This window comes from Lactuca sativa, chromosome 6 (assembly GCF_002870075.4).
Source record: "Lactuca sativa cultivar Salinas chromosome 6, Lsat_Salinas_v11, whole genome shotgun sequence".
Lineage (NCBI taxonomy): Eukaryota > Viridiplantae > Streptophyta > Magnoliopsida > Asterales > Asteraceae > Lactuca > Lactuca sativa.
Genome location: NC_056628.2, coordinates 140,532,051 through 140,557,617, shown reverse-complemented (window position 1 = coordinate 140,557,617; position 25,567 = coordinate 140,532,051). Strand labels below are relative to the sequence as shown.

General features: G+C 35.7%; 1 non-coding gene across 1 annotated transcript; it reads left to right on the top strand.

Moving 5' to 3' along the window:
* The first annotated feature begins 20,839 nt into the window (after positions 1-20,839).
* Positions 20,840-20,946, top strand: LOC111902529 (small nucleolar RNA R71). Its single transcript, XR_002853859.1, has one exon. It is a non-coding gene; the product is annotated as a small nucleolar RNA R71 (small nucleolar RNA).
* The last annotated feature ends 4,621 nt before the right edge of the window (positions 20,947-25,567 follow it).

The window sequence follows — 25,567 nt, the reverse complement described above, 5'->3', positions numbered from 1 at the left end:
TCCAATGTATGAAACTATTAAATCTTTCCCAAATCTTTATAGTAAGTTTGTAAACATCTTACAAGATGATTTTCTACAAAGTAAATTGAAAATTTGAATGTATACTAGCCCATGAAATTTATGAAAATGAAAGGCAAAAAAAGATAGGACCCAAAAGGAAAATGCATTGGAAGTTAGAAAGCAATCGAGCATGGACCACATGTGCCATCATCATTTTATTTAGGTATATTCGTCCGAATAACATTTTTCTCAATGATTTTAGGAAATAAGTAATAACCTTATATTTTAACTTTATGTACACAACCATCTATCTTAAAAATTGTATTTTTTGAATATTTTTTCTATTTTCGAAACTCTCTCTCCATTTTTCCCAAAATTTCATTTTTTATCGAAGAAAATTGATTTTTTTTTTCTCCGTTAACCTCTCTTTTATGTCATTTTAATGTAAATCCGAAAACTAGTTTGAAACAAAAAAAACTAAGTTCGAAATTTATAAATTAGTTTTAAACTCAACTTAAAAACATAAAAAACAAGTTCGAAAATCATGAACAAGTTTAAAATTTTCAAACTGGACATGAACCTGCAAATTATATATGGATTTTCGAACATCCCATAAAAGAGTTCGGACTTTCGAACTACTTACGGAATAATTAATTTTTGAACTTATTTTTGTCATAGAAATAATTCAATAATAGTAACTTTTCAAATTTCTTGGTTATATATGATCGTTTTTTTTAAAAAAAATCGTGGTTAATATGGAATATCTCTTTATGAGATTTGGTTATTTAGGCGCATATCCATTTTATTTATTTGTGAGATATTCATCCCGAATAACCGTAATTTTTTTTGAAACGACAAACTAACTAATCTACTCCTAAATAACCACCTATGTCTCTACCGAGACTTGAACCCCTGACCTCTCATATGAGATGATCACTCCATACCGCTAGGCCATTGGCCGTTTGGTCCGAATAACCACAAATGAGAAACGAATTATTACATATTAACTTTAAGGATGAGTATTTGGACAAGACCAGACTAGACCGGCTTTTGGACTGAACCGGCTTGGGAGAATATTGTGGACCATGGAGCGGACCAGATGAGACTTATCGGGTCCAGGTCCATGTCTGAATCCAGGTCTAGGTTTTTCGGTTCTTGAACCCGTTTAGACCGGTGCAATTTTACATGCATACGGTACAACTTGCTAAAACGCGATTATTTTTTCGGTTTGATAAGTAGAATTCATAAAAATGAATATGTTTCCGTTTCTTGTGTCATTTGAACCGGTCAAACTTTGATTGTTTATACTTTATACCATTTGCTTGAAGGATTGTAACTCATTGAATATAACACAAAAAAACAACAAAATTATAGTATAAACTTATCTACAAACTCTAAATTACCGCATGTCAATTCAACTTAAAACAAATAGAATATGATTGTTTAAAGAATTTCACAGAATACAAAAGTTTAAATTTCTTGGTGAAAAGCTAAAATATTTCAGCTTTGATATCTCATCTTTGAAAGATTGTAACTCATCTAATATAACACCAAAAACAATAAAATTATAGTCTAAAATCATCTACAAATTCTAAATTACATGTTGGAAAAACCGCATGTCAATCCGATTTAAAACGAATGAGATGTGCTTGTTTAAATAATTTCATAGAATACAAAAGTTTAAATTTCTTGCTGAAAAGCTGAAATATTTCAGCTTTGATATCTTATCTTTGAAGGAATGTAATCCATCAAATATAACACCAAACAAAACAAAATTATAGTCTAAAATTATCTACAAACTCTAAATTACATGTTGGAAAAAATCGCATATCAATTAAACTTAAAAAGAATGAGACATGCTTGTTTAAAAAAATTCACAGAATACAAAAATTTTAATTTTTGCTGAAAAACTGAAATATTCCAGCTTGGATATTTCATCTTTGAAGGATTATAATTCATCAAATATAATACCACAAACAACAACATTATAGTCTAAAATCATCTAACTATAAATTACACATTGAAAAAACCGCATGTTAATCCGAATTAAAACGAATGAGATATGTTTGTTGAAAGAATTTCACATAATACATTTTTTTAAAATAAACCCGTTGAAAATCGGTTTTTACCCAGAACCGATTAGACCAGACCAGTAAAAAAACCGGACCGGTTTTGCTAAAATCCTAGAAACGAGAACCGGCCCAAGGGTCCAAAAAATCGGTCCGGTTCACCGATCCGGTCCACATGTCCAAATGTTCACCTCGAATTAACTTTATAAACTGGAAATCCTAAAAAAGCCATCTCGTTCATAAATTATACACCTTTTTTTTAGATATTTTAACAGTGGAAGATATTTTCAAACCGTTCTTTCTTTGCTTCTAAGGTTGAAAATAATTTTGTATTGCAAATAGACCAGCTGGTGAGACTGAGTCTAGTGGTAATTGTTCGATGGGTAATCGTTCGAAGTGAATCAGAAATAGGTCTGATGCTGAAAACAATCAAGTGGAAGCTTGTCATAACTTACTTTCAAAGTACAATATAAAAGGATAAGCTACATCTAAAGAAATAGTGGATTCAGTAAATAAGCATGGTTATTGTTGCTTAAAAATTCTAATCCATAACTACATGGCGACCCTTTGAGCCAAAATCCAAAATAATATGATGATGTATATAAATTTGAGGCTTATATAGATAATAGTGTTGGAAATAGGTGTTCAGTATCATAACTAATTAGTATAATTTTAGAAATAATATCAAAGTTCTTTTAGGATTGTCCTCATGAGCTAAAATAGCTAGAAAAGGTTTTATGAGCGTGAGGTACATAGTTTATTAATTTATTCCAGGTTGATAAATTAATAAGAATCTAGTTAGAATTAATTTCAAATTAAATGGAATTAATTAAAATTAATTAAGATTTATTTAAAGGTACAATGATTAAATGTTAATTGTTCAATAGTTGAGCAATATGAACATTCTGAAATCCCCAAGGGAGTGAACTGTTTTGGAGAGGCATTAAAACCCTTTTGGAAATCGACTTGGTAGCTGATTGGTAGTTTCTTTTATTTCCTTCTTTTTTATAGTTTATTTTAGAAATTTTAGCCTTTTTTTATTAGTATTGCATCGTATGTTCTTTATTTTCTTTATCATGGATCGTGTCGGGTACTTTCTATTTTGCATGAGGTATTTTGCAGGGTTTTGGAGCTCGTTCCGGTTGTGGATTAGCTTGGAGACAGGATTTGTGGGCTTTTGAGGCGTCATTGGGCTTTACGGGTCCATCAAAGAAGAATTGGGCTTAAAAAGTTGAAGACTTGGATGATGTGGGCTTATGAAGATGGGTCTTGGATTCTTATTTTGGGCTTGGACTATCCATATTTGAAGATTGAAGATGATTGGCCAAATTTGAATCATGTGAGGTGTGTGTGTGTGGGGGGGGGGGGACCAAGGGAATCTTGAGTAGCGGGGTGGTGTAGTGGAGACAAAAAAAGATCCAATAGCATTCCAGCAACACTTGCGAGGGTGGAGTCTCATTCGCGCAACACTTGCGAGGGTACCCGCACATCTGCACAATTTGGGGCATTTTGGTCATTTTGCTCATGATTTACTTTGGGGGTTAGGTCAAGTAGCTGATACTTCGATTTTCCACCATTGGAGAGCATTGGAGGCGATTTTTTTTGGAGCTTGATACACATTCTTCTCATCTTTCTAAGTAGTTGTTAGCTTCTTGATGCAAAAACACTTTTGTGATTGTTATCTTGTTTCCATGAGTGGCTAGTTTCTTTATTTTGGTTAACTTTGGCTAAAACCCTTTGATATTTGTGGGTTTTGAAGGATTCATGATTGATTGTCATTTATCTTATGTTTACGATTCTAGTTCATATTTCTTATGCTTGTTGAATACATTGATCATGAGCTTGGTACTTGAATGAGCAATTGGTGGTTTATTTATTTGGTTTAGCATTGAATCATTGAATTTACTTAGAACAAGGGCTTTATGATGGTAGAAATCATCTTTAGCTTATGGAGCATAACTCCTTTATGGATGTGTAAGCATTGACATCCTCTAGGAATTGGGAATTCCTTCATTCTTAAGGCTAAACAACTTTCTTGGGTTCAATTGCTTCAATTGAATCCTTGATTTTGATTAAGAAAGCGTGTTGTGGGCTACCCTAACCTCCATACTACCTATGAGGAATTTTGGCATATCATGCTTCATGATTGCTATAACCAATTTAGGATGAATGATAAGCTTCATATTGAATCCTAATGATAAACACACAAATGTCCATTGTGTTGAATTGCCTTGGTTGACCAATTCTCTCCAATATTTGAGCATCTCACCATCTCGCTTAATTACAAGCTTTTTAGTTATTCAAGTCTTTTTAGTTTTCAAGCAATCACAAAACCCCCTTTTTAGTTTAATTTTAGTTAGTTAGTTTTATTACAATAGTTCTATTGGATTGCATTGGTGATTGAATACAATCATTTACCAGAGGATCAATACCCATTTAAGGGAAGCGAGGGCTAGGGTTTGCTCACCCTCAACCACCATCACATCCCTTCACCCTCAAGAAAACCCTAATCCTCCATTATTGATTGTGAGCTCCTTTTTGGGAGATTTCTAGCCAATAAGAAGAAGAAATAGAGTTTTGGTGCATCATCTCAGCTTGCAATCCCTACCATCATTTTCTCTCACACACTCTAGACCTTTGTAAGTATTTAAGCTCCATGTTTTATGATCCCATGTGCTTAGATCTAAGTTCTATGTGCTTTTCTTCATGTTTAGGTTAGTTGGAGTGTTGGGGGTTCCATAAAGTTGGCAAATTTATGGATCCTTAGAGTCCCTTTTGTAGTTAGAAGTGATGTATCTGATGTTTGATAGAGTTTATACTCTTGCATGAGATGTTGACCCCATTTTACATCATTTTGACCTAACTTGTGTTTGAGACATGAATTGGACATGCATGTCAAAAAAGCTAAGATTTTTATGGTATCCTGAGCTAGAGAAGGCCTTCTAGATGGTTTGGATGAATGGCTTAAATGATTATGAGCTTAGGGCATTAGTATGTCCAGAGAGTTCCTCACGACGTGACACCTTGGTCGTCACGATGTCATTAAAGTATGATCCGTGATTATTTTGTCCTCATTATGCCACGACGTGACCAATGGGTGGTCATGACATGGTGACCGGATGAATGAATTTTGAGCGTCTTGACTTTGATTGTTGAATTTTAGACCAATTTTTGGGATGTAGTTTGAGGATTGGTCGTTGTTTATGTTGGATTAGTGTCTAAGTCCATAACTATTTTGGTATGTACTTGACCCGATGGTGCATGGTCCTTTTGGGTTGCCTTCACCAAAGCAACTTGATAGGATAAATTATGGAGAGAAAGGATTAAATATGATTTATTAATATATTATGAGAATAATATATTAAAGGAGAAATCATATTGTTTAATTAATATTAGTCAATAATTAATTGGTAATTAGTTTTGTGACTAAAAGAGATTAATTAAACTTAAGGGACTAGAATTGTAATTATAAGATTATTGCAATTTGGGCCATGGATTGCCATGTATTAAGGAGTGGATGAATTCTATGGGGAAGCCCATAAGGAAATTGTCCAAGGCCTTAAGGAAAGGGATTCATGGGTTGCTTAGGGCTTAAGCATCCAAATTAGGGTTTCCTTGTTAGATAACCCTAATAGCCTCACTATATATAGACCCCTTAAGGACCAAAAACGTGGCTAAGATTTATTCTAGGGTTTCACACGTTTTTGGGTAGCCTCCATCCTCTCTCCTCTTCATCCTCTTGTTTATGGTGTTTGTGAACCATTAGAGGAGTGACATTTGTGACTCTAAGCTTTCTGAAGTCAATACAAGGAGTAATTGTGATTGTTATTGCTACATAACAATCAAGGTAACATCTTAAACCCATTCTTATGTTAATATGATTACTTGTATGCTAGAATTAGGGTTTATAGTCTTGGATAACTTGCATGTACAATAGAGAAACCTAGATCCAAGCATTAGGGTTTGTATGAGCACATAGGATGTTCTTAGGACCAAAACCCATCAGTGGTATCAGAGCCTTGGTTGGTTTCTATTGTATTGATGCATTATGTGTTTATTCAAGTTGCAAAATCGATTTTTTGAGCCATCTGCCTGATGAACTCGGCGAGTACCACAGTGTACTCGGCGAGTAGGCCTCAACTCGGCGAGTTCGAGCGTCAGATGGAGCTATTTTCGGGATTTCTTGCTGTTTATCTTTGAGATACTTGCCTTTATCATATTAGATTAATATAAATCCAATTTTATGATATATATGACTATATTCTTGATCTAATTGAAGATATTTATCAATTAATAAAATATTTGTTTCCTTATGTGATAATTGATTGATTATTTTGATTAAATTGGTAAATTGTTTTTGCAAGAAATCATTAAATAAATCAAATATGGATAATTATGTGATTAATTGTTAATTTAGATTATTTTTTATTTGATCCTTATGTTATGAAATGTTTCATATTTTCCCCTTTAGGTTTTATAGTTTAAATTTGACTTCAAAAGTTTTGTTGTTTTGAAATTTAAATAGTTGAAACCCTAATGTTTTGAAAAAAGGTTTCAAAACTTGCCCTCAAGTTTTGGAATTTAAATTTTGATTAATTGTTTAATTTTGATGTATATTTAAATTCTAAACCCTAATGTTTTGAAATGTTTCAAAACTTGCCCTCAAGTTTTGGAATTTAAAAGTCGATTAAAAGTTTAATTAGGAATGTTAAATTCTAAAACCCTAGTATTGTTTTGAGAACGTTCAAATTACACCCTTATGGTTTTATTAATTAATTAAGGTGTATAATTAAAAGAGGTTTAATAAATCCATAAAAGTTTTGGTTTACAATTTAATTGAATTAAAAGTATAATTGTTAAATTTGACCACCTAATATTTTAAAAGTGTAAAATACACCCTATACTATATATAACATTAAAAGTCTAACATTATATATATGTATGAGTAAAAGTCAGTCTTACCGTTAGTAGGCCTCATTCACGAAGCTGGTCTATAAGGGGTGTTTAAGGAAATTGCCTATAAAATGGCGATTGAATGGGTATCTACTCTTACCCACCACAGTCTTGACTAGTGGGGGGTCGTTAGCCGAACGGGTAGGATAGGACGAAAACCTTCCATTATAAGTATAATGAATTACTAAAGTAACTAAATGTTTTTCAAATTCCCAATCTTAGTTACTTAGGAAAAAGTGAATTGATGCAATTCCATGAAATTATACTTTATGCCCTTGCGAAGACGTTAGTGGAGCGTGTGTGGTTTACCGGCACACTAAATGGTTCTAAGCAAAGGTAACAAAGGGTAACTCAATGTTTGTCATAGTTCGGTGGAGCGTGTGTGGTTTACCGGCACATCGAATAGGTGACTGTAACATGTGAGGGCACCATGTAAGTTTGCATGGTTATTCATACCTGCTTTGTGATCCTCGGCATCCCAGTCATAAACAAGAGGGGCATATCGAGATTTAAACATGCCAATGAAATGTTCAATGAATCTCAAAGGATCTAGGAGTTTTCATAGATTTAAAACTTAAATTTCTTTTTCGTTTTTCATGGTGGAAATTAGTGAATCGTCATTCACTTACCTTCAAATGTTCTGCAATTTGGGTTACGGCATCCCTCTCCCGAGTTGTAGAATATTGTGTTGGGTCCTAGCCTTAGTATTTCATTTGGGTGATTTACTAAGGACTCAATCAATCAACTAACTTGAGTTTGTTTTCTCCCGTTTTGTAGATGTCAAAGTTCGACAACTATGGTCTTCCCAAATCCCGTGGAACAAGCATTCCACATGAAGATGATATTCCACGATTCGATTGTGGAACAAGAAATCATGCTTCACTTCCTCCACCTCCTCCAATTATTCTCCCTAACCCACAAGTTCAAAGGCTTGAAAAGTTCAAGATCACTCAAGCCCTTTTGGCAAGTAAACATAAAGAAGGAAAGTCAGTGTGTGCACACGTCCTAGGGATAAAGTCACACATTCATAGGTTAAGAATGTTGGGATCTATCGTCTGTGAAGAGATGGCTGTTGGTTGGGTTCTTCAGTCACTTCCTAACTCATATAGTGAGTTCGTAAGAGAGTACTATATGATGAACCGCGACGTGACCCTTATAGATCTCACCTATATGCTTATTGCTGCTGAATCAGCAACGGTTTGGCGCAATAGAAAAGCAAAGTTGATTGGTGAATCTGCCTTCAGAACCTCTATGGATATAGACAATGGCAACGAAAGACATGCTATGATCGAAAAGTTTGATCATAAGAGAAAGGCAATGTCTGAAGTAGTTCCATGTCATGTTCCAAAAGAGTCAATTTCCTTTTATTTCCAAGAGAAAGGGCATTGGAGACGAAGCTGCCCCATTTACCTAAGAGATCTAAGAGATGGGAGAGTCGAAACGTATGGCTCTAATATAGGTAAAATCCATTAACTAACTCTTTTAAGCTTCTATTCTAGATTCTTAATACATAATGTGATAAGATTCCAATTGTTGTTTTGTAGGATCGAAGAAAAGAAAGGAAGCTTAAGGGAAGAAGTGAGCAGAATCTAACCGTGAAGAAATGGATTTCGATCGCATTTCTCAAAGATTAGATTCTTGAGCTACTACTTAGAGTTAGAATTAGATTGCTAAGAAAGATGTATTAGCATAGTTTTTCAATGAATTGCATTGTAAGGACAAATTTTTCCGCAATAAAATAAATTTTGATTTTATTTATCCTTGCAATGGCGTATATGAAAAATTGATGTTTGAATGTTTCTATTATTAGCAATAATGGATTTGGTTCTTATTATGTTATTTGTGGAAATGTCGAAGAATTTACCAAATAAGGAAAGTTTCTCATCGCCCAAGTTTCAATTGGAATCATGCAACTTGGTTGCACGATGAATGAGAAATTTCATATTTAGAAATTAGACTAATTCATTGACAAAGTGTCAAGTGAAGGACTAGGAGATCGAATACACAAAGTTGCGTGTTGATCAAGTCCACTATAAGAATAACAAAATATTCATCATGATTTACTAAAGGTTTAGTAAATATGATTATACTTACAAGATTAAGTGTAATTCTGAATTGATTGAAAAAGTTTAAATCAATAGCAGAACGAATAAGAAGAATCAAGTAGGCAGAAATATAAAAGTTTCTCCATTCTAAGAAGAAGGGAGAGTACCTTTTATGCTTTATGATAGGTCTTAATGATTAAGAACCATATCTCAATTGATCCTCTAAGAGAGTCTTATTACAATTGTATGTTTAAGAAGAGGAATCAAGAATTGAAGAAATGGTTAAATCAAGAGGTCAATCATACTTCGTTCCAAAACAAGTCTTAGAGTTAAGATTGTGACATTGAGTAACAAGAATTAGAAAGGTTTATAACATTCATCAAATGTGGAAAGTTGTGATGTCTTGGATAAGACAAAGACCAAGTAGGACCAATTTATGAAGTGTTTTGATAAAAGCTACACTAACTCTTGAATATTTGTTTGTCAAGAAATGGTTGTTGACAAGAGAATCTTATATGTCAAGGAGTCAGTAGGAGTCTTATTGGTCTTGAAAGGTTTCAAGAACAAATCAAATAGACCTTATCGATCATCACTAGCACACGAGTTGAGGTTTACAACCTATCGTGTTGACATTATTTTGTTTCTGTGCTGTTCTAATTGAGTTAATTATGCATGTGAGTCCTATGAGTTCTCATTTGAATGCATGAAAGGCAAGGACCTTGATCAATGGAAAGTACATTGATAAGAAAAAGTGAGCTGCTTAACTACTTGGAAGACATGGTGGGCAGCTATGCTACCATAAGGCAAGAAATCAAGATTAAGGAAGTTCAGTCCATATGAGTTTGAATTTGTCGTAAACTTTGGTTTTGACAAATTCACATGGATAGGAACACATACACCGTTTAAATCTAAGTGTCATAAGATTTCCTCCTTCATGAAAATGATTGTGAGGAAATGCTTTCACTAAGAAAGATTTTAAGAAGATACTGATTGTAAAATTGCATTCTTGAATTCGATTATGGTTACGGTATCCCTTTCCATAATTTGAATTGTGAGGTTTGGCAATTGTTTACACACACATATGAACTATCTAAGGCAAAGGTGTATAAGTTCAAGAAACCTTGATAAAAGATTATCAAAGCACTAAGTATTAGAAACATGAACTTAAGAAATTCAATAAGCATTGTTTTTCTGAAAGTTAAGCTGTTTCTAAATACATGTCAAAGCTAGTGGGAGCATAAGTGTTCTGTTTATAATAATCATCATGATAGTGGGAGCATAAATTTTATGATTGTATGATTATTATGGAAAGTATTGCAAGTTAGCAATATTAATTATAGAAAAACAAGAGTTATACCTTGCAAAGTCGTAAGTGTTGTAAAGTTGTTTTGCTATAATTAAGGGAGAGAATATTATGCTTCATTTCAAATCTAAAGGCTTAGGTTGTGGAATGTTAATAAATTTAGTCAAAGGTACATAGTGTACATAGTGTGTTCTTAAAATTTCGATTATGATTATGACATTCCTCTTCATAATTCGAATTTTGAGAACATAGCAAATGAAATATTATGGCGGAAGATTGATAAAGTATCAAATCTTTATGTAAGATATTATGCATTGTGTCCCATACGCTTCAGGCATAGGATCGATTGCAAATGCTATAATATTTGACCATTCTAAAATTTTCCAAATGTCTAGCGCATTTAGAGGGAAAAAGGACAAGAATCAGTTTTGACTAATATAATTGAACAACTATCAAAGGACAATCCAAAGTTCGCCGAGGATTGGTCGCTTGTGAGTAGTTGGAAGTATAGTATTGGAAAATATGGAAATGTTTCCATATTGGATGGACCATATCGACATTATTATGAATATATAGGATTCTATTAAGAATAAGTTTTCATATGGAAAATATGGAAACGTGTCCATATTGGGAATTGAATATTGAAAATATATGTCTAGATTAGAAACTTTTATGCAAAAGGATGTTCAAAGGAATGTTCTTTGAGTGAGAGACATCATATATAAGGAATTGTATTGTAACAATCTCCAATAGAGGACTTTGTAATTTCATTGGCAATAGTCTTTGTGACTTTGGTGCAGTGATATTACAAATGGATCGTTGCATAAAATGTTAGAATCTAGCATATTCTATAAGTGGCAAGAATTTGATATTCTTACACTTATGAAAAGGATTTGAAGTTGTGAAATGAGATTGATTGGAAATGTGTTCAATTTGATCTATTTCACAAAGAAAGAACCATAGGTAAACATTGTGCGCATGCTAGGAGCATGGGAGAAGTGTTGTAATAATTCAAGTATGAAGTTGATTACCCGAAACGACAAATAATGAGTAATCGATATGGTGATAAATAAAAGGTGTTTTATTTATGCTCAAGGGTTTGAGGCCATATGGGATTAGTATTATTCTTGTGTTTCACTTTACATGTTTTGACTTCCTGAATAATTTAATTGGTTAAGAACAGTCAAATTATTCGAACGGGCCATAGTCGTTCATATGTTGGAAGTAGATTTGAAAGAAGACTGTAGTGAATTGGTGTGTGGATTGTGTAAAGAGCATTAGACATAAGCAAATGTTTGCTGCAACGTTCATGAGTGCTTATGAATATGATTTGAGTATTGGATCAAACCCACGCTCACTTGGATCACTCCATGGATTGTGTCACAAGTGATTGGTGAGACGATAATCTTATATTCTTGAAACCCAGATGTGTGAGTTGTATCTTGCAAATCGGTTGCACATTGATAATATGTAAACGCACTAGTAACTTGGTGTTATAAAACATATTGGTGTGTGTGATTCGGTGAGTGAGTGCAAGCGAGCATTGTATCAAAGTTTATCCGTTCCTTTTATCCAAAGTAGGATAAAAACGATATCTTTGGGCCCCTCGATGATTTTGTGATGACAAACGTAAATGCTCGGCCGGGCTAGGGCTAGGGCTAATTTGATTTGTTCAATTAGTCAGTTGTCATAAATCGGGAATCGAGATATAGTACAAAGAAGAATGATTAGAAATCATGTCTTACGATATCTAGAATGGAGGAATATATTATCCCTTATCTAAGGACACATGTATCTGATAAGATCAGAGTTGACAGCGGCTTTGGAAAGCTACTATTGCAGATCAGGATCTGAAGTCATACGCAGAATAGTTATTAGACTTATCCAAGTGGGAGACTGTTGGATTAGTGTCTAAGTCCATAACTATTTTGGTATGTACTTGACCCGATGGTGCATGGTCCTTTTGGGTTGCCTTCACCAAAGCAACTTGATAGGATGAATTATGGAGAGAAAGGATTAAATATGATTTATTAATATATTATGAGAATAATATATTAAAGGAGAAATCATATTGTTTAATTAATATTAGTCAATAATTAATTGGTAATTAGTTTTGTGACTAAAAGAGATTAATTAAACTTAAGGGACTGGAATTGTAATTATAAGATAATTGCAATTTGGGCCATGGATTGCCATGTATTAAGGAGTGGACGAATTCTATGGGGAAGCCCATAAGGAAATTGTCCAAGGCCTTAAGGAAAGGGATCCATGGGTTGCTTAGGGCTTAAGCATCCAAATTAGGGTTTCCTTGTTAGATAACCCTTATAGCCTCACTATATATAGACCCCTTAAGGACCAAAAATGTGGCTAAGCTTCATTCTAGGGTTTCACACATTTTTGGGTAGCCTCCATCCTCTCTCCTCTTCATCCTCTTGCTTATGGTGTTTGTGAACCATTAGAGGAGTGACATTTGTGACTCTAAGCTTTCTAAAGTCAATACAAGGAGGAATTGTGATTGTTATTGTTACATAACAATCAAGGTAACATCTTAAACCCATTCTTATGTTAATATGATTACTTGTATGCTAGAATTAGGGTTTATAGTCTTGGATAACTTGCATGTACAGTAGAAAAACCTAGATCCAAGCATTAGGGTTTGTATGAGCACATAGGATGTTCTTAGGACCAAAACCCATCAGTTTACTGTATAGGTGACCTATAGAGCTGGTTATCGGATTTGCAATCAGTATGTTATCTTCTAGACTGCAAGGTGAGTTTTCTCACTATACTTTGTACTGCAGTATGTATCATTATGTGTAGGATGTTATTATAATGTAGTGATGTGTTAGATTGGTAGATCTGTATGATTACCTACATTTGATGGTTATTGATTATTTTTTTGCATATGTCGACATGGTGTGGTTGGGTTGAGGTGGTACGACTTTGTGTTGTAGGCCAACAAACCCAGGTCAATCCAACATGTGATGTGGATTGGTGATGCGTGCAATTAGCTACACCTAATTTTAATATTTATAACCTAACTTCCTTACTAACTAAATTTCACCTAGGTAGTGTACCTAGTCAAAATTATAGAATAGTCGAGTAAGTCGGGTGTCGATCACAGGGAACAGTGCTAACTGATTAATCTATTTACCACTATGTTAACCTAATTACTACAAAGGAAGGGTTTTTATTTGATTTTGGAAGATCAGACGAACTTAACTCAAATTCAATCAATATCTAAAAACACTCTTGTTTAGTTCGAATCCACTTTTACTTTACGGTTAGCTAACAATTATGGATTATCAAGTTAGTTATTATTGTATTAGTAATTTAAGTCTAAATTTACCAATATTAAATTAATTCATGTAAAACTATGTATGGTCACACACAATCAAACACATAATAAGTTATAGATTATGAATTTGCTATGTAAGATTAGGAAAACACAATTATGGTCATAATTTATATTCCCTAGCACAACTAAATTTATTTACTTCAATTACTATCTAAGATATTGGTCGATCCTAGCTCTAGCAATTTAATGTTCTCTAAATCACTAGGTTTCAAGTTCATGTAATCTAATAATCACTAAGCTACACAGAACATGAATTCAAGCAACTACAGAAACAAATATTAACATGCTAGGTAGTAACAAATCAAACACAAGCAAGTTACCAACTAAATAAATCCATTATCAATAAGCTAAACCATAAATCAGAAGCTTCATCTAGCTAAATAAGAGTAGCTAGATTCAGCTGCTCATGGCAACAAAAAACTGAAACAAATCATAATAGAAGTCATAATGAATGTACCAAGCAAATAAGCTATTGATGTACTTTCCTCTCCTTAGGTGATAAAAACCTTTTCCATAACTTCTTCTCCTCTCAAAATCGTCTCTGGGTCTACCTTCTATCAGCCAAAAAGTCCTGGTCTCCGTGAATAGCAAGGATATATATATATATATATATATATATATATATATATATATATATATATATATATATGATTTTTCCAGGCTCACGCCGTGAGCAATAATGTCTCACGTCGTGAGCACGCGTCTATCTGTGTTGTACAAGGAATCTTCCACCTGATACTAATCTTCTAGAAAACTCAAACTCAATGCGTGAGCCTTTCAAATCTCACGTCGTGAGTGTGAATTATTGCTGGATTTTTATCTTTCTTCTTTCAAGCCTTCATAGTTCCATGCGTTGTCCATTTTGGTCCCTTTCTTCGAAAATGCTTCACTCTGGCTGCAAATAACAATTTAACCTTATAAGTACCATAATTCTATGAAAATAATCAAAAGATCAATAAAATAATAAATAAATATTGCCTAAAAATATGCATAAATATGGCAATATCAAAATACCCCACACTTATGCATTGCTTGCCCTCAAGCAAATCTATTTAATTTAAACTTAAACCTTCATCACCGGCATCACATAAAACAATCCAATTCTAGCTCAACCATTATGCAAAGACATCAACGCATGCATTTGTGTCTAAATTTTTTCCTAAAGGATCCCCATACTCTAAATACTCACAATCCTCATAAACACTCGACCACTTCTTTTGAACAATGCTCATTTTATACATCCTTCCGAATCCATCCGCAGAAAGCTTCCTAACCTCAAGGTATTTTTGTAAAGCAACCCAAGCATACATAAACGAGAGAATTACAACTTTTAAGATACTACACTATGGAGTTCTTAAATTCTTCACTTCTTTGATATTTGATCTTCAATTTCTTTGAATTCAGCATCTTTTGTAATTTTTGGTATCTTCAACTCTTGATACTTCGGAATTTTAGATCTTTAATTTTCATACTTCTATAACTCCAAAAGTTCTTCAATTTTTTACTTTTCATAATTTCTCTCTTTTTTTATATTACATGTACTCACTTTTTTTACTCAAAAACCTACATGCTTAAGTAGGGGCGCTTTACTTCAACCTTTATTGGTTAAGGTATTAGTTTTCCTGGATACATTTCAAGTACAGGCTGCTAAACATATTGCATTCCTCAAACTAAGCGAGGTTGTGTTTTTTCCCATGATTTCACTAGAATAAAGGAGGCCACAAATGCACTATAATGTGTATTGACTCAACTAAACATTTGAGCTCTCATCAGATCATCCCATATAATACTAGCAATTACAGTTCAAATTATTATTACTAGATTCAATTATTAAAATTTTAAAATTTATCAAATCCCCTAGTAATTTTACTTTTTCGACCCCCTACCCCACACTTATTACATACAATGCCCTCATTCTATGCATAAACTAAATAAAAGCAATAACAGGGAGAAAAAGGAATAGACTCCCCTGGGATAGTAGTGGCAAGATCGAACTCTAGATGTGTGGGCGAAATGTGCATCTTGAATATGGAACTTCAAATTAGGAACTTGGACTTGAACTCGCAAAATAAGTAAATGAGCCATCAAGCAACAAAGCGAAACTTCAATCTTCAATAAGAGTGGTGCAAGACTCTAAAGTGTGAAAAATAACGTGTGAAAGCATACGCCACAGTGTATAGCGAAGGAAACGAGCCATAATTGTCTTCATAATAACTCCAAATGTAATGGTGGTGATCTGTGTAATGCATAGGAACGAAAGTCTTCAATATGGTGAAAATAGAAAACTCACGACATGAGTAATATTTCCCACGACGTAAAGACGTTGTAATGCGTATTCCGAAATTCCTCATAACCCAACTCACGACGTGAGGAATATAGCCTCATGACATGAGAACTGGGTGACTGAAAATTAAAACTGCCTATTCTTCTTAATAGTTTTAGCATTCCACCCCAATATCTTAACGGATAAAGACACTTCTAAATGCAGAATTTCTATGATGTTTCGCTAAATTCATCCTCTCTCTCTCTCTCTCGACTCACCCCACACTTATTTCTAATTGTGGGTCGCTACTCTTGACTCTAGACTCTAGACTCTGACAACCCTTGGCTAGACACAGACACTCTCGACCCGACCTTCTTTTCCGAGACTCCATAGCAAATTTGAAATAAAGTCACCAAAGGACAAATAAAAGTAACATAATAGCTTATAAGTCTTACAAACCATAACAAATTTAAAAAGCACAAAAAAACTAAACCACATAAAAATAAAAACTAACTAGACAAGAAATCAATCGTCATCTTCTTCATCCCGTGCTCCACTGATACCAGCTCCATCTCCCCCTTGACCTCTATACTTACTCCGCCTAGGGCAAATTGGGTAATGATACCCCAAGTGAGGAGGTTGCTCCACATGTAAGTGTTGTACCAGATTTTCCACGGTTCCACCAATCCAATTTATACTTAACGAAAGTTGATCAAAATACCCCGTCATATCGTCCCCAAATTTTGGTCCTCCCATGGGTGCGGGTTGGTGCACCGGTTGTCCTCTTTCCCCTCGTTCTCGCACATTCCTCCGCCTTCTTGGCCTTGGTTGGGACACATGTTGGTCTTGGTGGACCACATCATCATCCCCCAGAATACTCCAATGTGACCCCTCATTTGTCACCACCCGCATGGACTCTAAATATCCCATAGTCAAATCATCACCGGTTTTAGTGTTAGAGTCTGAGTCAAACATGGAGCAAGTAGACCATAGGACCTTGCAAGGCGGGCAACAAAATGTCCCCCATTGATGGGACTCTCGGCTCTAGAAATAGCAACCTTACTTCCCAAATAATTAGCCAAATGATATGGAATATTACAGAAGAACCCCAGTGTAACTATGGTCCAAAGAAAGAACAAATTAAGGCTAGTGACCTTATCCCCATGTCTTTTGTGGTTGATGGAAAAACCGATAAACCTATGAAGAAAACGGTGTATTGGGGATCTTATTTGACTCTCCAGGGAGACCCCCGAATGTAACGCCCCATTGGCAATGGATACCCAAAATTCCGGTCCCGAAGTTGCCGGTAAATATTCCCGTGATGCCGTTCTCATAAAAAGCTCAAATGCAGGAAATTGTGTTTCACTCTGCTCATAAATTCCCATTCTCCAAGAAAACTCAATCAAACTGCACTCCAGGAACTGATAACCAAGATGGAATACAAGTTCCCTTGGATAAAATGGATCAATAATGGCGGCTTCAAAAGAAAAAGAAGCGAAAAATTCCACGCAAAGCTCCTGGTAGACGAGCTCACTTATAGAAAATAAGTTCCTCCACCCATTACAGGTAAAAGAAAAATCATCTACCGCAAATGCTTGGTTAATAAGGGAGTCATCCTTTCCATCAGCCCAACTTCTTTAAAACACACCCAATCAATAGTAGGGGAAATGGCAAACTCCCGGTTGTGTAGCCATTGTAATTTATTCGTGAAGTTGGTTATAACACTGGTTGACATGTCAACTGGAAGACGGTATAAAATGTGGCGTGATGATACATGCCCTTGGAATTGCTCATTGGAACCTCTTGAAGCCATTTTCTGCAAGACAATCAAAACAATCAAAACAAATCACAAAGTTCCGCTTGTTAAACTGATTAGCAGCAAACATAATACCCACAGACCAGGTCTCACGTCGTGAGCAATAAAGCTCACGTCGTGAGTTCGTAACTTCAACGGAAATCGGTCATGACAGTGACAAAATTGGGGCTATTTTCTTTTTGGGACTTTATTCTAACCTAATCCTAAACATATACACCCCATATGCAACACAAATTTATAACATTTAGGGTAATAATTTTGCATTCAAATAAAATCAAAACTCTAAACCTTCAATTAACCAACTAAGTCAAAATTATGCATAAACATTAGGAATGGTGTACCTTAAAGTGATGCAAACATGAGCACAAGAGTAAATGTGAGCACAAGAGTAAAATATGGTAAAAATCGTAGAAATCCAACGTGAGAGAGGGGGGGACCAAGAACTGTCGGCGGTTGAAGAATAATATAATGGTAGGTCAACCTAATCTGCTATCTTATTTATGTGGTCCCGATTCATCCCGTCTCACGTCGTGAGCCATAGATCCTCACGTCGCGAGCATGTTTTTCAGCTAATATAAGTCAGGCTAATTAAACAAGCTGAATTGGGCCACTATACTTATTGGATTATTATTATTAATGGCTGAGAGAAAATAATGGGTAACAATATTACAGTCTGTGTCTCAAATTGGACTCACGTCGTGAGCAGTAGGCTCATGTCGTGAGATCTTATAAAAAACTTCATTTAGACCTTTAATTTTTATACTTTTCAAATCAAGGACCCCCACACTCAATCTTCATTAAAAGAGATTCTGAGATGATGAATTGATCAATTTCCTAAGTTGAAAAATGCAAAAACTAAAATAGAAAAGAAAATGCAAACCAAACTCGGGTTACCTCCCGAGAAGCGCTTCTTTTTGATGGAGTCGTGAGCCGGACTCCGTGCCTCCTACGTTGAGCCGTCAGAGGAGTCCACCACCTGCACCTTCTATTCTTTCCATCGTCTCTTGTACGCTTGAACTCGTCTAATGTACGCCTTCTTTGAATTCTCCTTTTTAGCCTTGGTCTCGTCTCCATCGAGCTTCCTTTTTCCCTTTTGTTTCCAATTTTTCTTTATTCTTCTTTAGCTCAATAGGAACCTTCTCTTCTTTCGACATTGGAACCGTTTCCTTGGAAGTAGCCTCGTCTTCATTACTCGACAATTCATCGCTTTCCTCACTCATCAAAGTTGTTGGTTTTGTGTAGGTAATGACTTCAACAAAGAACGGGACGGATGCTCTCGGTTTGGTGCGTTTGACTTGATGAATTGTCTTGATTTCTTCCTCCATGAGCTTTTCCAATTCTTCAAGATCATTATCTTCTTCCATATTGCACACCTCACCTTTCACATCTTCTCCTTGAAAACCATCTTGTATTCCAAAAGTATCCTCATTTTCACCAACCCTAAATGTAAGCTTGGATTCACGAACATCAACTAAAGCTCCAACAGTATTAAGTAGAGGGCAACCAAGAATAGCTGGGACATTAACATCCTCCTTCATATCCATAATCACAAAATCAACTGGGAAAACAAATTTCCCAATTTTAACAAGGATGTCTTCAACAATTCCCCTTGGGTGAGTCACCGAACGATTGGCCATGTGGATGGTCATCTTTGTTGCCTTCATTTTCTGAATATTCAGCTTTTGATAGAATGAATGGGGAATCAAATTTATGCTAGCCCCAGAATTGGCTAAAGCATATGTTTTCAAATTGTTACCAAACTCACATTGAAGAGTGAGGCGTCCGGGATCTCCCATCCTCTTAGATATCTCTCCCAATACAGCTCTTGAACTTTGTTCACTAAGAATTACTTTAGAATTCTTCTTTAACTGTTGATGAGTATCTATAAGGTCTTGTAGGAACTTCGCGTATTCTAGAATTTTTGAAATTGAATCTATAAAAGGGGTATTAATAGGAATACCCTTTATTTGCTGAATAAACTCCAGATGTTCCCTTTCTAATGGACTAAGATGTGCTCAAGACAGAAACAAAAAAGGTGGTCGGTAAGCCGGAACAGAATCTGAATTTTTCAATTCAGACTGAGCCCACGTCGTGAGCATGGCGGGCTCACGAGGTGAGTCTGGTAATTCAGCAACATTTTCATTTTCGAGTTTTGTCTTCTTCGGCTTTGGATCGGGCTGCTTTGGCTCCACTTCTAGTGCCTCTAAAAACTCAGAGATTGCCTCTTCTTCAGTATCAATTGCCATAACATGGGATTGAGTCTTCTTTTCAGGAATTTGAGGAAAAGTTTCTCATTCACCAAAGTTTTAAGTTGGCCAAGTTGAGCTTCAAGGTTATTGATGAAGGCTTGCTGATTTCTCAGTGAGTTTTGCTGGTTAATCATCATGGCTTGATGATTTTTCATCAAGGTCTGTTGTTCTTTCATCATTGTTCTCTGATCCTTTAATGTTGCATTAGTATCATCATGTCTCTTCTCTGAAGCTTCCATGAAACAAACCAACATGGTCTCCAAATCAGCTTTCTTCTCAGATGATGGTTGTTCTTTTTGGTAAAAACCCCGACCAGTCTTCCTGAATTTCTCCTCCTTCTGTTTCTTGTACTCATCATAAGGCAGCCACTCCTTCTTTGGCTTCCTCCAATCGTCATTATACTTGTCCCCACTTGAGTAACAAACTTGAGCCTTCTTGTTCCCATGTTCATCCAAATGGCAATCTTTAGTCAAGTGTGGCCCATTACATTTCTCACATCCAACTCTAATTGCATGAATTGATTGGTCCATTTGAGTCAATCTCCGGTCCATAGTATTGAGCATCGCCATCATGGTAGCCATCTCTTCAGAATGTGCACCCCCACTGCCTTTTGCTCGATCTTGTCTTGGGTTGTGGTACTCACGAGAGTGTCTTGCAAATTCTTCAACTAACTCCTTGACCTCCCTTGCATTTTTCTTTGTCAATGGCCCTTGAGAATCAAGGAGTTGTCTTGTCATAACATTAACCCCATCATAGAAAATAGACATCTCTTGTTGAACATTTAGATCATGTTGAGGACAATTCCTTAGCACCCCTTTGTAGCACTCCCAAGCTTCGTATAGTGACTCCCCCGGTTGCTGCTCAAAGTTGGCTATTGCCTTCTTGAGTTTGGCTATCTTGGAAGGTAGGCAAAACTGATCTAGAAATTACTCATGCATTTGAGCCCAAGTAGTGATTGTACCAGGAGGAAGTGCTTTCAACCAGTCTTTTGTAGCTCCCTTGAAAGTGACTAGTATCATCCTTAGTAAGATGGTATCTCTATTGACATTCGGGACATTGAAGTAGTCAGCAATGTCGTTGACTTCATCTTGATGTTTAAATGCATCCTCATGATCCTTCCCATAAAATGGGATATCCTTAAGTGCAGTTAGGATGTGTCCCTTCAGCTCGAATGTGGCAGTGGCAGGTATCGCTGGTTGTACTAAACCTGGACCAAGATCTTCTCGAATACGCTTCTTGTAGGCTCCCATTGACATTTCTTCAGTGTTTTCCATCTCGTTTCTTGGCTTGTTCTCGGGTTCACTCATATAACGTCCGAACTCGGTCTCAGAGTCGTACTTGGATTCGGTTGGGAAAGGTATTTGATCTTTGTTTTCAACCTTGCTCTTGTTCTTTGAAGATGAACTCGACTCTTCCGTTTTCTTCTGCGAATTCTTTGAGAACACAAACTTGAATTCTTGTAAGGGTTTCTTCTTTGGTGTTTGATCGTCTTTCATGTTCTTATCGTTCTTTTTGTGAAGGGCTGACTCTGGATCTTCAAGTGGTGGTACCAAAGGTGTGTTGGAACCTCTGGTCATGAACTCCTGCAAAATGAACAAAATAAAACGTAAAACTGAACAAAAACTAAATAAAAATTTCCTACTGACTGGCCACCATGACGTGGTAAAGGCTACCACCTCGTGTTGCCGCAGAAAATCAAACAGAAAAGAAAAACGAAAAAAAACAAGAGGAATACTGAACTCACGTCGTGAGCTTAAGGCTCACGTCATGAGTCTAGTACTATAAAAAAATTACGCTGGAAAAAGTAACTTTTTGCAGGTTTTACCCCACAAAAAGGATCGATTTATCTATAGCAAATAAATAGACTATCAAATAAGCCGCTCCTCGGCAACGACGCCAAAAACTTGATGCGTGCAATTAGTTACACCTAATTTTAATACTTACAACCTAACTTCCTTATTAACTAAATTGCACCTAGGCAGTGTACCTAGTCAAAATTATAGAATAGTCGAGTAAGTCGGGTGTCGATCACAGGGAACAGTGCTAACTGATTAATCTATTTACAACTAAATTAACCTAATTACTACAAAGGAAGGGTTTTTATTTGATTTTGGAAGATCAGACGAACTTAACTCAAATTCAATCAATTACTAAAAACACTCTTGTTTAGTTCGAATCGGCTTCTTCTTTATGGTTTGCGAACAATTATGGATTATCAAGTTGGTTATTATTGTATTAGTAGTTTAAGTCCAAATTTACCAATATTAAACTAATTCATGTAAAATTATGTATGGTCACACAGAATCAAACACATAATAAGTTGTAGATTATGAATTTGCTATGTAAGATTAGGCAAACACAATTATGGTCATAATTTATGTTCTCTAGCACAACTAAATTTATTTACTCAATTACTATCTAAGATTTTGGTCGATCCTAGCTTTAGCAATTTAATGTTCACTAAATCACTAGGTTTCAAGTTCATGTAATTTAATAATCACTAAGCTACACAAAACATGAATTCAAGCAACTAAAGAAACAAATATTAACATGCTAGCTAGTAACAAATCAAACACAAGCAAGTTACCAACTAAATAAATCCACTATCAATAAGCTCAACCAAATGTCAGAAGCTTCATCTAGCTAAACAAGAGTAGCTAGATTCAGCTGCTCTTGGCAATAAACAAACTAAAACAAATCATAATAGAAGTCATAATGAATGTACCAAGCAAATAAGCTATTGATGTACTTTCCTCTCCTTAGGTGATAAAAACCTTTTCCAAAACTTCTTATCCTCTCAAAATCGTCTCTGGGTCTGCCTTCTATCAGCCAAAAAGTCCTGGTCTCCGTGAATAGCAAGGATATATATATATATATATATATATATATATATATATATATATATATATATATATATATATATATGTATGTATATATATATATATATATATATATATATATATATATATATATCTGATTTTTCCAGAATCACGTCGTGAGAAATAATGTCTCACGTCGTGAGCATGCATCTATCCACGTGGTTTTGGTGATTAGTGGATTCGTGGGAGCAAGCAATACACAATGGGAAGCATATCTTAGTATTTCGAGGTTTTTCATTTCAGGTGAGTTCTCCTCACTATACACGTAGGTCAAAGGCACCAATGTCAGCCCACTAGTTTTGGTTATTGTTGTGATATGTCTCCGGATTAACTCCGTCTCTTTGAGGGATGGGAATGAAGGGCCTGAGAATCACAACATAGAAAACAATACAGTCAGTCTTCATTTGGGAGCAAGTCTCGGAACGAGGCTCCGACGATCAAGTCAGTTGGTCTCTTAGAGAGAAGGTGATAAAGTGTTAGGTAAGAGTTTAAGGGTGGCATTTTTCCGATCCCCTCTCTTGGAGGATATGGGACCTTTTTATACCTGTGGTCAGGGGGACAGATCCCCGAAAGTATCTTCTACCTTTTCATGTTTGGCAGGGATAAGTGGCCTTTGATTGGTAGATCGTGCTCCGCGAGTGGTTGTTTGCTATTAGTTCAGGTTTGCCAGGAGCGACGCCCTGAGCGCTACAGCTATCGCTCTGGGATGCAATTGGTACTATTTTGTCTTGACACTGACCTTGGTGATTGGGCGCCAAGGAACGAATGCGGGATCACGAGGGCGAGGGCAAGGACATGGCCTTAGGAATACGATGTCCTTTTCCCAAACCGTCTACCAGACTGACGGTTTCGTTATGTATGACATATTCCTAATGGGATACTTTTGCAAGTACCCTATGCTAGTAGATGTCAGCATTTGCTTAGGGTAGCTAACTTGTTCTAGCTTAGATCTGGACACACATTTGATGGGTATGGCTCTTTGACGAGTTTTGACACGACAGAGGAATCTGTACAAGCGGTTTTCATCATCATAATCGCTTGAACTTCCCACCCACATTCAAATCTTCCCTCATTTGTATCAGTTTCCCCTTTTATTTTTTTTTCTTCTTCTCACTTTTGTTACTTCTTTTTCTCTTTCTCTTCGTTTCTGCTCTTTTTCTTTGTTTCTTGTTTTTCGATGAACAATGGCTAGTCCTAATACCAAAATTGTTCCTTCTGTGAGCGAGTTCGACGGTCTTCAAGAGCGGTTTGGTTTCCTCCCTGAACATGGTGTGGAATACCCTAGAAAGGGGGCATAATTTCTCGTCCTCCGGAGGGGAAAGTTTGAGTCCTCATTCCGATCTTCGAGGCTGGTTTGAGGCTGCCAACGACAGACATCTTCGACGAGGTAATGCGTTAATATGGCTTCCGTGTAGATGAATTGACTCCAAATGTTGTCAACTAGATTGTTGGTTTTGAACTCATCTGTTAGATCCTTGGAGTTTTGCCACATTTTTGGGCATTCAAAGCTTTCTTCAATTCTTCTACCCAGTCCGGTACTCGGACTTTTTCCCAAAGGCGGGGTGTTCATGCCTTCATCACTAACCAAAAAGCTCCAAAGAAGAACTGGAAAGACCGGTGGCTCTGGGTAAATCGCAACCTTGTCGATTTTGGCTATCCTTGTTTGACTACTTTTTCCGATCGAGCACCAGAACTATAGGGTGCCAGTGTTGTTGAGGTCGGAGGTAATTGTGAGGTGTCGAAGGTCATCTGTGTCTTTTGTAGTATCAAATATTTTGATTGTAATTTTATTATAAGGGCACGTTGCATCAAAGGTTTTAATGTCTAGTCCCTTATATTTTTTGTATGCTTTCTAGATCCCTATAAATAAGGGATGAGTACTAGAGTTAGAGATAGTTTTTGAAGAACAACCTATATTCTCTATTTTTCTGTTTGTACTTCGTGAAAGAAATATATTAAGCCAACCAGATTCTATTTAGATTGTGTGCTCTAAATCATTTCTTTACTCTTATTTGTATTTCATACTCGATTCAATCTACTCTACATTTGGTATCAGAGCAGGAATCATTCTGCATTGATCTGATTTTATGTAGTTTCAAAAGTATTTTGAATCTCGTTCTAGATTCAAAAGTTTCTGCACATTTGATTTTGAAAATATTATTAGATCTTCAGTAGGGATTCGATTATGCATTTAGATTGTTTAATCAAGTGTTTGATTTCTGTTTTTTGGTTGATTCATCCATCAATTTCAAATTCCTGAAGCTTTTCTCAAAAACCTTATGTACTAAAATGGCAAACTTCAACATGAACACAATGACCTCTTTTTCTCATCTTCTAGGATCATCAACAAAAATTCCTATGTTAATTCCTGAGTATTACGTTCAATGGGCTGATCGTATGGAAGACTACTTGAATGGTATCGATAAGGAACCATGGAAATACATCACTGATGATGTTCATCCTCCTTCTGCAGTTCGTAGTGTTGGAACTTCTGCTACAAATTCAAATGTTAATGAACAATCTGAAAAATTGCTGAAAAATGAAAAGAAATGTATGTGAGAACTTAGAGGTGCTCTTCCACTAGTCGTATACAATTATGTTCGTAGCTGCAAAACTTCAAAGGAAATCTGGA